Source organism: Lutjanus erythropterus, chromosome 18, assembly GCF_056507025.1.
Source record: "Lutjanus erythropterus isolate fLutEry1 chromosome 18, fLutEry1.hap2, whole genome shotgun sequence".
Lineage (NCBI taxonomy): Eukaryota > Metazoa > Chordata > Actinopteri > Lutjaniformes > Lutjanidae > Lutjanus > Lutjanus erythropterus.
Genome location: NC_139334.1, coordinates 20,752,030 through 20,768,136, shown reverse-complemented (window position 1 = coordinate 20,768,136; position 16,107 = coordinate 20,752,030). Strand labels below are relative to the sequence as shown.

The 16,107-nt window shown below is 38.1% G+C and overlaps 1 long non-coding RNA gene across 1 annotated transcript in view; it reads left to right on the top strand.

The window, feature by feature from the left end:
- The first annotated feature begins 6,399 nt into the window (after positions 1 to 6,399).
- Positions 6,400 to 16,107, top strand: part of LOC146310997 (uncharacterized) — a 51,688-nt gene continuing 41,980 nt past the window's right edge. Inside the window, exons 1-5 of the long non-coding RNA XR_014772268.1 lie at positions 6,400 to 6,488; positions 7,663 to 7,879; positions 9,601 to 9,690; positions 9,857 to 9,907; positions 10,283 to 10,353. This is a non-coding gene — a long non-coding RNA (uncharacterized LOC146310997). The remainder of the gene's footprint in view (positions 6,489 to 7,662; positions 7,880 to 9,600; positions 9,691 to 9,856; positions 9,908 to 10,282; positions 10,354 to 16,107) is intronic.

The following is a 16,107-nucleotide window of genomic DNA, read 5'->3' as shown; positions in this document are numbered from 1 at the left end:
CACAAAGTATTCCTCGGTATTTGTCCCAGCATGTACGGGCTGAATCCTGCAGAGGACACGTGTTATACCTACATTTTTTTTAAATTAAATTTTCCCACCTTTTCAGGCTGCCACAAAACTCTGAAATGACACATTTTACACTGTGTGCCTTAACTCTTATTCAAGCCCGTTAAATGGCCTTTTGAAGAGGCGTAAAGTAACACTTTTCTCGACGCATTTTTGTTTACACGAAGGGTTAATTTACCTTAAGACTATCCGCTGGGGGGGTCTTTGGTTCGGTTTAGTTTTTTTTTCCTTGTCGTTCCTTTTTTTTTTAAGTTTTATTTTTTAAATTTACCACCGCATCTCCGCTTTGTGCCCCCACCTGCCCTCCGCGCTCTGCTCCCAGGCCACTAATGCGTCAAGGATAATGTTTACCGTGGGGAAACGTGCTCAACTTGTTTCCATTGAGGGTTCCTCCGGTGGCTGAAATAACAAAAGGTCAGTGGTGAGGGATCAAAGGTCTGCGCAAAACTGATCCATGTCAACAGACACCTTAATCTTCCTGGGTTTTTTTTTTTTCTATGTTATGATAGATGTCCACCTGCAGTCACATCACTGGGTTTAATAACCCATGTGTTTATCTGATTAATGACATCACAACAACTGGAAAATATTAACGTTAAGTTGCAAATTATTCAACGCATTATCTGAAATTCCCATGCAGTCAGACAATAATGAGATTATTATGCTCAGAAAAAATATTGCACTAAATCGCCTACTACTACTACTACTACTACTACTACTATTATTATTATTATTATTATTATTATTATTATTATGCATTAAGATTTAAAGCGCATATGAATCCATGCTTGTTAATAATGATTTCCAGACTGTACGCGGCTGTCACATGTCTGCACAGCTCACAAGCCCAAACCCGTCCCGTGTCGAATTGAATTGTTCAAACCGCCTGTGAAGGCAACGCATCACTTGTCAGACAAATTGTGTTACGATGGACTCAAAAAGCTTCGACTGCAGCTCTCTGCAGGAGACAGACCGACGTTTATTCACTCATCTCACACTGTTTCTTTTCTCCTTCTTCTTCTTCTTCTTCTTCTTCTTTTTTTGTCCTCCTGTACACATTCTGCTGCTGTGTGCCTGTGGGGCCTTTACATAATAATGACCGTACTGGCTGCAGAAGTTTTAAGATTAAGACGCCAAAATAATAAATTATAATTTTGTCTCGAGGATATGTTTTTGGTGAAGTATGACGCAGAGAGATCGCTGATTGTAGTAGACTATTGCACAAAGTAAGTAAGTAAATTTTGTATTTATATAGCGCCTTTCAAGAAAAAGTGCTTAACAAAAGGAAACAGATTAAGAAAATTGAGCACTGCAACAGGAGAAAATAGCACAATAAAAACAGAAGCAATTAGAAATCAAAGCACTGTACATGACTCAAGCACAGTCTTCTGCTGATTTAATTCTCAGGAGAAGAAGACTGTTCCACAACCTGACTCAGCTATACATGCCCTGCTGCGTGTCCGGTACTTTTACGGTTTATATGCAAAGCAGAGATTACAACAGTCTCAACTGTGTCTCCATAATCTATAATTTAATGCTTGAGTGACATCTAGAAAATAATATCTTATTCTAACAGGTCACTGTGCTGCACACACCTCCAGCTTCTCTGCAGCAAAGTGACCTGCAGCCTCTGTGGAGCTTACATCAGTTTTCTCTCTAAAAACATTTATTTCCCTTCAAAAACTCATATTACATTTTACAAATAATTCTAACGATATACTTCACTTGAATCCCATCGACTGGAGAACCTGCAGAGCCCACAGGTAAACTTTTTGTCATATCTCACAGGTTCTATATTGTGTCATTCCAATTTTTCATGACTTTGTTAATTTGTTCCTTAATTACTTCATATAATTGTTTTCTGCTTTAATTAGTGCTTGTTAAAAAATACCAATGCATTGCTGTTCCGAGGGACCTCAGTCAAAAGTACCAAATTCCACCAGTGCAGTTTTAATAGATGGAACTATTTATTTATTGAGTTCATGTTTGTCATGGGTCCTAATTTAAAGTATTACACACTTTGAGGGGGTCGCTGCGCTCTGTCGGTCGTTTTAAAGGAGACTGACACCGATTTCCTCACGTGTTCTGTCTGTTTTCGTTTTACACAATATGCAAATTAACTGTTAGTTTCCCTAAAACGATCAAACAAATCTGCTTTTTTCTTCATATATCACTGATTACATATTTAATAATGTTATAAGAAAGAAACAAGTTCACATTTTGCTGTGATGGTTGTTTCTTACAGCAGTTTATGAGGGTTAAACTTTGAAACACTGAAATATAATGCAGTCTAATGTTATGTAATTAAACTCTTGGACATTCGAGATTTGGACAAATCTAAAATAACGACTGTTTTATATCAGGATAGTCTTTTTTTTAATTCAAATATAATATTGTTAAGTGTTGCAGATGTGTTCTTCTATTTCACTTGTGTTCGTCCAGCTGGATCGTGAAGTTGCCTCACACTGTACTGTACTGTTCTCCTACCTGTTTATATCACAGCTTTCTTTCATGTGAAAGTGTTTGTTTTGGTCATAATTGATTTCACGGGCCGAGCAGGTCCTTATTGACTCAAGATGATGGAAGAAGCGTGGAGGTCAAAGATTTCCTGTGCTGCCTCTTTCTCTCATTTTTTTTTTTTTTTTTAGATTTATGTCATCAACATGCTTTTGGTGCCAAAGGATGAAGAATTTGAGGAGATGCCCACCAAGAAACTAAAAATAATTCATCAGTGTTTCAAGCTGACAGCCTTTAACAGGTGAGCTGTACATTACTAACATGTAGACTGAGTTAAAAACTAAATTTTCCTCTAATTTGTCACCATAACTGTAATAATCATCAGCCTCATTCCCTGAAACATGAAGAAAAATACTTTAAACCATTCTCAGGGATTTAACTTAAGAATTATGTTCAGCTGTTTAAGAAATCACAGCAGCTCCAGTCTTGTTCTTCAAAGGTTTGAACACAGGAGAGAACAGACAAATACTTTGCCAAAAAGTTTGTTGACATGTACCTGGTGCACAGCAGCTATAAACTGTGATGACAGCCACTCCCATCGCAACTATCTCCTTCTGCGTGTGAGCAAAGTAACTAAACCACCTTTAGTTTTTAATTTCCAACAAGTGAAGACTTGAGGGACTGAGCAGTTGTCACCACAATGATGAGATAAAAGAAATAACCTCTCGTGACTTTTTCTTCATCAGGTTCAATTAGATTAAAAACAAGAGGGTTGATTCAGGATTTCGATTAAGTTTGATCAAAAAAGTGTAAAGGACAGTCTACATATATATAAACATTTTTCTTCTTATAACGGACCCACAGTTCTGTTTCTCCCTGTGATGCTGCGCTAAATGTCTAAAAAAAATCATCTAAAAGTCAAACATTAATGAATAACTTGTATCAAATGCGTTTATTTGCATATTTTACTTCATCAAAATGAATCTCAACCAAAATGTGTCTCACAATCGACGTTTATTCTTCATCTAACGGTGAAACCGCTCATCTATTATACACAGTGTTGAGAAGTAACTAAGTATTCAAGTACTTTTCTTGAGTACAATTTTGACATACTTGTACTTTACTAGAGTGTTTTCATTTCATGATTCTTTCTTGACTTTTACTCCACTACACTTCAGAAGTGAAGACGATTTACTCATCTATATTTATTTTACACTCGTAGTTACTAGTTACATTTTACATTAAAAACATAATATGTTTATATGATCCAGGACTAGGTAGTTTTCAAAGTATCTAAATTTGGCTCCAAATTGCCGAACTGCAGCATTAAAATGCTCTTACGTGTATCTGTTATTGACAAAAACAGAATAATATCATATTTAAAAATAATCTAACACTGAAATGAGCCATTCTGCATAATAAATACCATAACTTTTTGATACTTAAAGTACATTTTGCTGATGTTACTTCTGTACTTTTAAGTAATGCTTTGAATTAATGAGTCTTACGTGTCTGTGGTACTTCTATTTTTACTCAAGTGAAATGTCTGAGTATTTGTACCACAGCTGTTTGTACATCATCAGTAACTGAATTAATGCAAAACTGCGACGAACTCAAAACGATTTAAAAGAAGAAGAAGAAGAAGAAGAAGAAGAAGAAGAAGAAGAAGAAGAAGAAGAAGAAGAAAGACGCTTCGTCATTTTCATTTTGTTACCAGAATAATTTGATAAACGCTTAAAGAACGAGTCAGAATCAAAAGTTTAGACTGTGGAAATATTTTTACATTTATGGGCATGATTCGCGTTTATATCCAGGACCTGTCAGATGCGTTTATTTTCCCGTGAGAGGTGGTGGTGGTGGTGATGATGATGATGATGATGATGATGATGCTGAGGAGGAGGAGGAGGAGGAGGAGGATTCCTTCATCCATCTTAACGTTTCATCAGACAGTCTAATGCGCCCGCGATCCGATTAATTAGAAGCAGGTCGCAAATATTATTCCTTCATTAGTTATTTTTAAAGTAGTCTGAGCTCCTCAGTCTCTCAGTCAATCAGATTCTATCTTCATCTTCCAGAGCTGCAGGACTGGAAACCTTCGCGACATAAAGAAATAAACTGACACACTTGACAACAAATCCGTGACCAGCACTGGAAGAAGTATTCAGATCCTTTAATCAAAAGTATCAATACTACAGTGTAAAAATACTGTTTCGAGTAAAAATCATGCATTCAAAATCAGTGAAAGTACAAAATATTAGCGTCAAAATTTACTTAAAGTTCTAAAATTATGCAAAATCTCCCATTTCAGAATTATATACAGTATATTTATATTACTGGATTATAATATTGATTCATTAATGTCTTCATCACTTTAATGCTGCAGCTGCTAAAGCTGGAGCTCATTTTAATGACCTATTACACACTGCTGGGTCAGTTTATAAAAAATAAATGCTAAATTATTAGCTGATTTATATTTTGTGTTGATAGTCTGTATCTGGTAAGCAAGCAAAGCTTTAAACTATATGTAGTGGAGTAAAAAGTGCAATATGTGCCTTCAGAACACAGTGGAGTAGAAGTAGAGAGTAGCATCAAATGCGAATAAGACAGATTTGTTCAAACTGTTTATAAAGGCACCAGAAAGATATTTGACTGTTGTGTCTCCTTCTCAGGACGCCAAATATCAACGTTTTAGGTCGGTAAAGCGTCCTGAGCGCAGTAAAGTAATGAGAAAATTTGATAAAAAAAAATAAATAAAGCTGGTTGCAGGATCTGGTAGTGGGTCATAAATGATGATGGGATTATGTTTGTATGAGTCAATACACTGCTTTTAGAAAAATGTTGCATATTGTGCCTTTATGTAAAGTGCACTGTACTTAAATTGTACTTAAGTACAGTACTTGAGTAAATGTACTTCACTACTGTCAATTACACACAATTTTAACGCCATCATCACGCACAGCAGCCAAAATAGGAAGTTATAAATAATAAATAAAATATGAGGTCAGAAAGTTTTAAAGGTAAAAAGCAGCAGTGGTGGACAGAGTTCTGGAAAATTTGTACTCAAGTACAAATACTGATACATTACTGAAATAATACTCAATTACAAGTAAAAAAAAAAAAAAAGCTGGAGTTAAAATAATGCTTAAGTAAAACTACAAAATATAGTGTTTGTTACTTTTAACCGACGTTTAATGTCAATAGCAGTTGAAAATGAGTTTCTCCAAACTTCTGCTCACCTCTCCAAACCTGTTCCTGCTGAAGCCTTTTATTTATTTATTTATTTATTTATTTATTTATTTCGTCCGTATCTTATTGTTTTCTTTGGCCCATTTAGCCTTCTTGGCGACAGAAATGCAGATAAAAGGTTTTGATAATAATTTGAATTGTACTTATTACTCAGTTATTAAAAAAAAAAAAAAAGGTGTGATACACGAATAAAAGCACAGACTGGAAAATATACTCATAAAGTAAAGGTGTGCGTCCCCCAAAACACTACTTCGTTACATTTAAGTGTTTGTAATTTGTTACTTCCACCCCTGGAGAAAAAAAAACTGCATTAGATGTTCGGTCGTGGTTTTGGACTTGGAAAGAAAAAAATCAGCTATTCCTTTACGGAAAATAATATTTTCGATGTAGGGAACAATTATAACAACTCAACTGAAAAGTCAAAAATATTATCCGTTATTAAAACATTATTATTATTATTATTATTATTATTATTATTATTATTATTATTATTATCAGTCTGCAGTATATTTAACGCGGATGGGCCTGAGCTGCAAGACTTGAAAAAACTTCTTTCTTGGGAGAATTAACTGGACATGAATTAAGACGCGTTCACTGTAATCCGTCAACTGAATCTTCTTTGTGGTCCAAAAAAGTGCAGGACTGAGGAGACTGTCTACTCTGCAGAACCGCTGTGCTGCTCAAATTCTCCGTGGAGAAACCTGCACTGCAGCGCGGAGGTAAGGAGAAAAAAAAAAGTTCCCAGTTCCCGGTTTTGTGTTCCCAGTAAGATCCTGTGGGAAATCCCAGTCACCACTAATAGGTTATTATGGGGACGCGCAGTGATTTCTTGCTTCACGGAGGGGCTGGAGGTCTGTCATCTCATACTAACTGTCCCCAAACTGACTGACATGTGCAATAAGATACACACGTGTGGAGAGTTATAGGCCTCTGATTGTGTGTGAGTGTGTGTGTTGCTTTCAAGGCCCAAACAGTTTGTCAACCAAACGCGCTGGCAGTGGCACTAATCCGGGGTATTAAGGCGGAGATGGAGGTGGTGTCGCCTCCAGCTGGTTGATACAAATCAGATAAGACTGTACGGAGCTTTAATGCAGCTTTTTAGGGCGATGCCATCACTCGGGCGCCTTTAAAATAACCCGCACTGATGACTCTAACCTTTGCGGCCCAAACGGCGGTGACACCATTAAAAGTGTGTGTGCAGGTTAGCACTTCTCCCCGTAACTTTAGTGCGGCCTTAATGAGGACGAACGCGGGTTAACGACGTATGTAGTCGTGTTTCAGAGGCCGGGCCTGGACTTTGGCAGAGAGGGGACACAAAGAAACAATATTTACGACACTTTTAAGCATACATCACTTTGACATCTGTTCGTCTGGCACCTGGCATCCATTAGGATTAAATATTTAATTCCGCCCTCATTTGGAGCGCTCTTTGTCCCCCAAAACCAAGGACAAAAAAATGGAGAGCTGTACCTTTACTGCGCTTTTACGCGCGCCTTGCCTTTGTGCAGAAAAGTGCAAATGGGGTGTTGATACAGACCACACCGCCGCGTTATTATGCGCCACAGCCGAGGAACCGTTGAGTCATACCTGGGTTGGATTTATATTAAATTTCCTCCTCATCCATTAAGATCTCCGCATAAACGCAGAAACATTCCTGCAATTAGTCAGCGTCAGTTTTTTTATACAGTATTATTAGATTACAGACTGGACTGAGTGTTCAATATCCTCATAAACAAACAGAATCAGATGGACAGTGTCAGCGAGAATTATGACAAAGCACCAGTTCTCTTATACTTATTTAATTAACCGACATGGAAAAATAAGCTAAAAAAAAAAAAGAAAAAAAAGAAAATCATCTAAATTTGAATAACTGTTCTATTTTTTTCTGAGCAGCAGTCCGCTGACCTACAGTAGCCTGCAGTTCAGTGATGAAGTTCTTTCTGCTTCGTGAAGAAGAAAACCGTTCACCGAGGCCTGCATGCAGCCTGCTGACACTCCCAGCATGCAAACTGCACGAGACTGATGCATGTCATTGCAAAGGCTACTGACAACTCGCATGTTGCTGGAATCTGAAGCAGCACGTGTTGGCAGGAGGAGCAGGTAAAGTGAGGTGAGTTGATTTTTAAAGACTAATTAATACAGAAGAACATCCAGTTCTCGTTCAGCAGCAGATGCTCTTAAAATCAGATACCCGAGTGAGAATCTGTCCAGTTGTTTCCTGATCATGTTCAAGCTGCTTCAGTGATTTTCTGAAGTCTCCCTGTGTCTCCTTCTTGGTCAGATTGTGTTCAGAGGGTCACAGGAGCTGTTGAGTCACATTCTGTTAACACGCAGCCTGTTTTTCTTAAAATACAGTGGCGCCATCTTGTGGACGTTTAGGGAATCAAACGACAGGTGTTACACCAAGTCTCACTGAAAAACCTGTTTTTTTCCAGGAATATTCAGTGGTGAAAATACATTTATTCAACACATAAACGGAGACAAATATCATTATTTTTACTCTGCTACATTTATCTAGGATTACTAGAGAAGCTACTTTACGGGGTTGGTATTTCAGAAACTTCCTGTTTTAAGTCTTAGTTTAGATAGGAAGAGTCTGAGATAAGATTCTTCCCAGTTTGGTTTCACAGAAGCAAATCCTGACTAATGTCCTATTTTATCTTCATCCCATCTATTGCTTGTCTTGTCTTAAGTTTCCAAGATAGGAAAAATCTTATCTTCCCACTACAGACGCTCTAACTAAACTCATCAAGGCTGTGTCCTATCTTAACTCAGACCTTGTAACTTAGGAAATGTATCCATGTATCCATGACAACAGCTGTCCCACATCACTTGTCACTGGCGAGCTAGCTTGCAAATTAACAAGAAAAGATGGGGTGTTTTTAGCATTGATGATTTGGAGGAATTGATTGTGTTGTGGAGGAGAGGATACACCAGCTTTTTAGGAAGTTTTGGTAAGTTTTCTTGCCAATTATTGGTCTACGATCATTTCAAAGGATGCAGCACGTTGATAAAATTCAAAATTAATCATCCTGGCACTTTATGTGTGTTTGTAATTTAGAGCAGTGTTCCCCAACCCTGGTCCTCAGGGCACACTGTCCTGCATGTTTTAGATGTTTCCCTGCTCCAACACACCTGATTCAAATGATTGTCAGGCTTCTGCAGAAGTTTGATCATTTGAATCAGGTGTGTTGGAGCAGGGAAACATCTAAAACATGCATGACGGTGTGCCCTGAGGATCAGGGCTGGGGAACACTGCTATACAGAATAGATCAACATAAACTCCACCTCAACCAACAACAGTAAGTCTGCTTTTATATTAATCCATGAATAATAATAATAATCTACTGTTCTAATATATGGAGGGGGACACTCTTCTGCATTGAATGCTTTTACTTTTAATACTTGAAGTGCATTTTGCTGATCATCCTTCTGTACTTTTACTCAAGTAGCATTTTCATTTTAGGCTTTTTACTAGTAAAGAAGAATTTTTATAGTGTGGTGTCACTACTTTTACTTCAGTAAAGGCTCTGAATACCTCCTCCATCACTGACTGTGACCACACTGGCCTTCAGGATTTAAATAAAGGCTGAACTCCACCCATAGTTTGTGGTTGGCTGGAGAGAGTTGAAGGAGGTCTTTCACGAGGAGTCAGTTTTTCATCAGTGTGTCCTGCAGAGGGCAACCAAGTATCACACATGTCCAACAAGTCACATGTTCAGGAAGTCAAACACAAAAAAGTTTGGACAAATCCTGAGACAAGAAATGAAACAGAGACTGGCAGCCGCATGGCAACATGGTGACTGTTACCTGCATCCTCCGTTTCCTCAGTGCATCTCAGTTTGGAGCAGAACTGAAGCAACATTTTCATCTACATACAACCTTGTGTCATAAAGTCTGGAGAGCATGAGAACTAAGAGTGTAAGTGAAACAATTCTCAAAATACAGACAGCTGCTATAAAAACAAATATACCAGGCTGTATTCACCAAATGTTTGAGAACATAAGATTATTATCAGAGCCTTTTGCTTGTTCTTTTAAAAAAACAAAAACAAATTGATTGATGAGTAATGTTGCTCCTGTTGCAGAAGTTCAACACTGACCATCATCTGCAGATCATCCGAAGAGCCTGTTCTGATGTAAGTGAATTCACGTCTTTATTTGAAAGCTTATTTTGACTTAATAGATATGAGACAGCAGTGAGTGCAGTGAGGCTTTTTAATGAGAAGTAGAGGCAAAGAGAGCTGCAGCACACCTGAAGTTTTCTGGTTCCAGATATTTGGTGCATAAAAACCGAACGCTGCTTTTCTGTGTAAGTGTTGACTTTGGAGACGGAGGTCTGGATGGTTCATAACACGGCAGACGATCAGATCCATAATGTATCCATACTTGTGTATGTTTGCACATATTTCCTCCACTGATTTTATTTCAGCAAATGCTCATTTGGCAAAAAACATAATAATATATACACAGATATGATAATATGATATGTGGTTTTGCTGTTTTCTACACAGATGGGTCTGATGTCATCAACTTTTTGGGACTCAGCACTGATCGGTTGTGACGATGGCTGTTCAGCTCAAAAGTAAGTAGGATTTCTTTTGTTTGTTTTGTCAGAAACTCTCTGTGTGTCCAGTTGGAGACTGATCACTGCTGACTCCATGATTAGCAGTGGTGGAAAGTAACTAAGTACATTTACTCAGGTTCTGTACTTAAATGAAATTTGAAGTTTCTTGTAGCCTATTTTAATTGACACACATTTTCTGCTACTTTATAGTTCTACTCCACTACATTTTGGAAGCAAATAAAAAATGTACTTTTCACTCCATTACAATTATTTGATAACTTAAAAACTTACTATGTAGCATTTTCCTTTAAACATACATAAACATAATGCCTCTAAATCTTATGACCGAGTAGAAGTGTGTGGTTGTGTCTGTATCTGCACAGACCCTGTCCTCTGCCTGTATTTTCTCATATTTTCTCATATTTTGGTGTGTTTGGGATATTTCTCAGCTTCACTTTGTTTGACAGTGGTGTGTAGCCCCTCAGCCAATGACAGTGTGCGCGTTTTGATGTTGGCACTCTATGAAAACAACAGATACTTTGCAATAGTTACTCTTTCCTCTGCTCTCTGTCTGTGAGAGCTGCACAGAGGGATATACACACACAGACACAAACCCAGGCAGAACAGACACAAAATCAGATGTTATGCAGAGGTGTGGACGTGGTTATTTGTGCTGCAGAACACAATTGCTGTGAAACCATCAGAAAAAATTCTCCAGTTCACTGGTTTGTTCTCTCCAACGCTGCTCCCTCTTCTAATTCACTCTCTATGTCTCTCTCTCGTTCACTGAGCCGGGGAGGAGGGGCCATCTTTGAATGGTGCATTTACAAACACTGATGCAGATTCTACCTTTAAGTTACTTGACAGATTCACATTAATAATACAAAATATAATCAGCAGATCATGATGTAATATTTAGGGATGGCTCAATACCATTTTTGCATGTCTGAAACAGATACTGAAACCCCAACCTTGTCTATCTGCCAACATCTTTACCAGTCTGACACAGTTTTTTCCCGTCTCTTAAACACCAAAGCTGTTTATAAAACGTTTAATGTATTAACATGTGTTAATACCTGTTATTTTTATTTAAACTTTTTCACATGGAGAACCTTTAGCAGCATTTTAGATTCATTATCAGCATTGTTCAAACATTTAAAATTAAACTAAAGGTCATCAGTAGCTCAGTTGGCAGAGTGTAAACCCCATGTACTGAGGCTGGGAGTCTCTTCCTTTCCTGTCATATCTTCAGCTGTCCTATAAAAAGGCCCCAAAAACTAACAAAAGAAAATAAATTTCATCTGCGTTACCTGTGACATTTCTCTCTCTACGGCATGTCTAGAGTTTAGCCTTTGCATTTGCAGATTATAGCTCCCTTCCTTTGATATCCAATCAGATGATTTTGGCCAGTATCAGACAGGTGTCACTCATCCTTAGTAATGTTATAGATTAAGTATATAAAGTAGTTATACTTAGTCGTACCTTTACCAGTTCCAACATTAAAGTGATGAATTTGTTGATGTATCAGTAATTATAGACTAATCCTGTAAGATAATTTAGATTATTATAAAATTAATACACAATGTGTAACTTTACTTTTGGTACTTTGATGCAAAAATATTTATTTGTACGTATTACTGCTTTTACTTAAGTACAAGATCTGAGTGCTTCTTCCACTTTGGATTTTTTTTGTTAATAAAGATGAAATATTGATAATTAATCATGTTGCATGCACAGAATTAAGAGCGAACATTTAAATTAGTTTATTTTTCTTGTTTTTTCGTTGTCCTATTCAATACTAAAACATTTATGTGTTGGGGTTTTTTTTTTATGTTAAACTGATCTGAAATCTTATGACACACCGAAATAGGGCTTGAAATCAAATTGAAGCATAATGGGATTTGGAAATCAAGAATATATCTGTGATTTTGTCTTCTCTGTGGAATAGTATCAAGTTATTTTAAATTCATAGTCTTCTTAAAGGTGATTAATCATCCTGTGACATGTTGTTTTAAGTGCCTTTGCTCTTATATTTTACTTTGAAACTTTATTTCTATAATATCAGAACTTTCCTGTTGAGATCCCACTTTTCCCCTGTTTGTAGCTCCATTCATGAATATCCCATCGGTACACACTACTTTTGTGTCTTAAAGCACCATCTAAACAAACCTGACTTTTTCTTTACACACTTTCACTAAGCAGCGCACACACAGCTGCCTCGTGATCAAGCAGCCTCACAAGACCCCCGTTTACTGGAGAGAGAGTGATGTGTCTGCCAAGTCATTATCCCCCGTAGCCCCTCTCCAAAATGCTAATGGTATTTACAGGACTGGGAGAAGGGAGAGGACACCAGCGGCAGGTGCAGCTGCTGCTGGAGCATCATGCTACACTGAGCCTCCACACTGCACTGAGGAGCAACAGAGGGGTCATTGTGGCTGTTTAGGTGACGGATAATCAGTCAGGCTGAGATCAGATAAACATCCTGGGCTTTATCTTTATCGTTGGTTGATTCCTGCAAGCTCACAATTTGAGCCGCCTTACAGCGCTCAGAAACAGCGTGTGTGCGGTTAAAGAACAGTGACATAGACACGATTTTAAGTTCGTAAATCACGTAAAGATTTATTTACATTGCACTTTGCAAAACACAGAATTTGAGTCAAGTGCTTCACAGTAAAGGAGTTAAGCAAAGGCAGAATACAAGAAGACATTTGCACTTTTATATCCTCACGACAGGACTGTTGTAATGCTTTGTTTGCTTGCATTAAAGGGGAATTCTGCTGATTTTCAAACATCAAAGTCTGTTTCAGTGCTAGAAAGTTACTAAATACAGTTATTCAAGCACTGTACTTAAAGGGACAGTTAAACCCTAAATCATTTTTTAATTTTTCTCTCCTACCTGTGGTGCTGTTTATCCATCTAGATTGTTCCAGTGTGTGCTGTAGAGTTTTGGAGATATCAGCTGTGGAGATGTCTGCCTTCTCTCAAGTATAATAGAACTAGATGGCACTCGGCTTGCGGTGCTCGAAGCACCAAAAATACATTAGAGAAACTTAACAGTCAGGATCTGCTCTGTCTACAGGTGTTGGGCAGAAGTGCTGCACATGTGAAAAAACAGTTGTGTGAAGCCTGTTGTGGATCCAGAGGGACCTGTGTGCAGTGTGATAAGTTGCCTTAGATGATGTCACTTGAGTCAGTGTTGGTTAGGATCTCTGTTTATCTCTGCTTGAGGTCAGCAGCTCAAACCTAGCCACCACTGGAATAACAGCTGACCAACTGTTGGCAGTTGAGTTGCATTGTGGGTCATGAAGGCATCAATTTCTGACAAGGAATAATGATCGGTTTGTTTCTGCTGCATCAGTTTTGATCCTTTTTTAAAACTGTCTGTTGTGTGTCCAACAATCTTATGGGAGTATGATTTTACTGTGCAGTACTTTTGTAATGCTAGTTCAGTTTCAGTTTTCTCATATAATCCAAGTTTTAGCTTCTTTGCACCTTGTACTTCTTTGCAGTTTCTTGAATACAATTTAAAATCCTACTCATTACTCACAAGGATCGATTTGTCATGTTGCTTCCATATTTTTTTGTTTATAGTCCTCATGTTGATTTTTTTAGCGTACGGTTGGGATTTATATGTAACCTTCTTATTATGACAGTCATGGTCATGTCATGGTGTCATAAAATCATCTTGCACAGCTGAGATTTAAGAATAAGCAGAGAGAAACTTTCCTCCCTCCGATGAATGTGAAAACCGCTTGTTAGGGTACGTTCACACTGCAAGTCTTAGTACTCAGTTCTAATTTATTGGTCAGATCCATTTATTTTTCATTTGACTGTTCATATCGTCTTTTAAATTTGGTCAATATCAGCTTCCAGTGTGAACTGATCACGGTCCTGAAGCATGTGTGATGAACAGTGAGTTCACACGCAGCACACTGTAAAATGGAAGTGGACATCCAGGCATGCAGTGTTTGCAGCTACCACATATGAGAGTTGGTACAAATCTGATTTGTATCTGTTCAACACACAAACATATCTGTCTCTGTATCTGTATTTGCATAGAGGAGTCACATTAAATCAGGCAAATTTAGCACTTTCTAAACTAATATTCATTGGCAATTCAACTATTGTGCCTTCAAATTATCAAACTGATTTAATATGAGCATATAATTAATTAGGAAATATATTTCCACATATATCATCATATTTAATTTCTTCTCTATTTTTTAGCTTAGTAAGGTTTATGAACTATCTGAAGCCCACTGTCACTTCCTCTTTAACTTGGCAATATTGAAAAATCAGAAACTGAGGAAAAAAGTTTTATACGTTAAAAGATTGTTTTGCGTTATAAATAGAACCTCTACAGATAAACAAGTATTTACATATATCCTTTAGCTGGTGGTAGTAATCTTGGTGCATGGCATTTGTGATTGACTAAGGTAGATGTGACCTTTTTTTTTTTTTTTTAATTGTCCCAAGGTAATCATGGAGCTGATTTTTTTCCGAATAATGATGAGCCACTTCAGATAGAAGATGCATCTGTTTTCATTGCATTATTTGTGCTTTCTAGAATAACATATTTGTAATTGGGTGCATCCTTACATGCACACATCACTCTGCATTGTGATGCTCAAAAATCCAAATAAGGAAAACACATTTTTGAGTGGCTGTAGAGTTTTAATTATCTCAGGGATAAATCACTTGGTTCAGTATTAAATCACAGGCTTGTGGTTGATCAGAGTTGAGTTTCTTTAGTTTTTCAGGGCTCTAATGTTAAACCTGTCAGTTCAGCTGCTGAATCCAGAACCATGTGAGAAAAATCTCCATTTGTCTGAGCTGAGGAAGGGATTGGGAATGGAGAGCTGAACAACAGAGTAAATATTTGGCAGTGGAGAGCTCTTGGGAGCTGCAGAGAGGACCCTCTCTGGCTGAAGCCTGCAGGGTGTTAAATAGATTAAGTGGCTGCTGGGTCATTGTGGACAGAGAAATTCCCGCTCTTTGGACATGACTTTTCTGTGCCTTTGCGTGTTTTTGCTCTCCAATCGAGTGCCCTCTGTAAACTATCCACTCCAGCAAACCTGCGGTACTGTAATCCTCTGGTGTTTGTCAACCGCTGGGAGGGAAGCTCCTCTTGTGTACACAGACATGATGCTTCAAGGGGAAGTCAGTGACAGCAATTTTCATCTTAAAAGTTGCTTAATAGTGTTTATTTCCTAAGGAAACATTTGTGCGTAATGTGCGTAAAGGAGAAAAGGAGCGATAAAGGCTGATTTTTGGAGCATTTCGGGTTGATGCTTCAGGTCACCGACTTTAGTGAACTCTTAAACCGTAAAGGGAATTTAATACGTCCTGAATCACACATGTAATATTGCTCCGGACTATAGACTTGGCGGCAGTAGACGCGGAGCAGTAGATAGTGTCCCAGATCCTATTCAGCTCCATTCAAAACCATGACAACACGGAACAAGCTCGGATTTATCCTGCAAAGTTAAAGGACATTGTGCCGGGGCGTCAATCAGGCATTATTGCGGGACTGAACAAATGCAAAATCTTGACTGGAACAAATGCTTCCAACGGGTCTCGGACGCGGGGCTACATTTTCCCCTTTTGTTCCCCTCCTCTGGTTGGCATGTATTTGTGTTCCCTCTCGTCCGACCACCCAGGACGACTGGGGAGGCATGTCCACCACCACCACTCTGCTCCCCGGCCTCATGCACCTCGCTGAAGTGGATGAGGGCCGATATCAATATCAAATACGAGGGGGAGAGGGTCCCC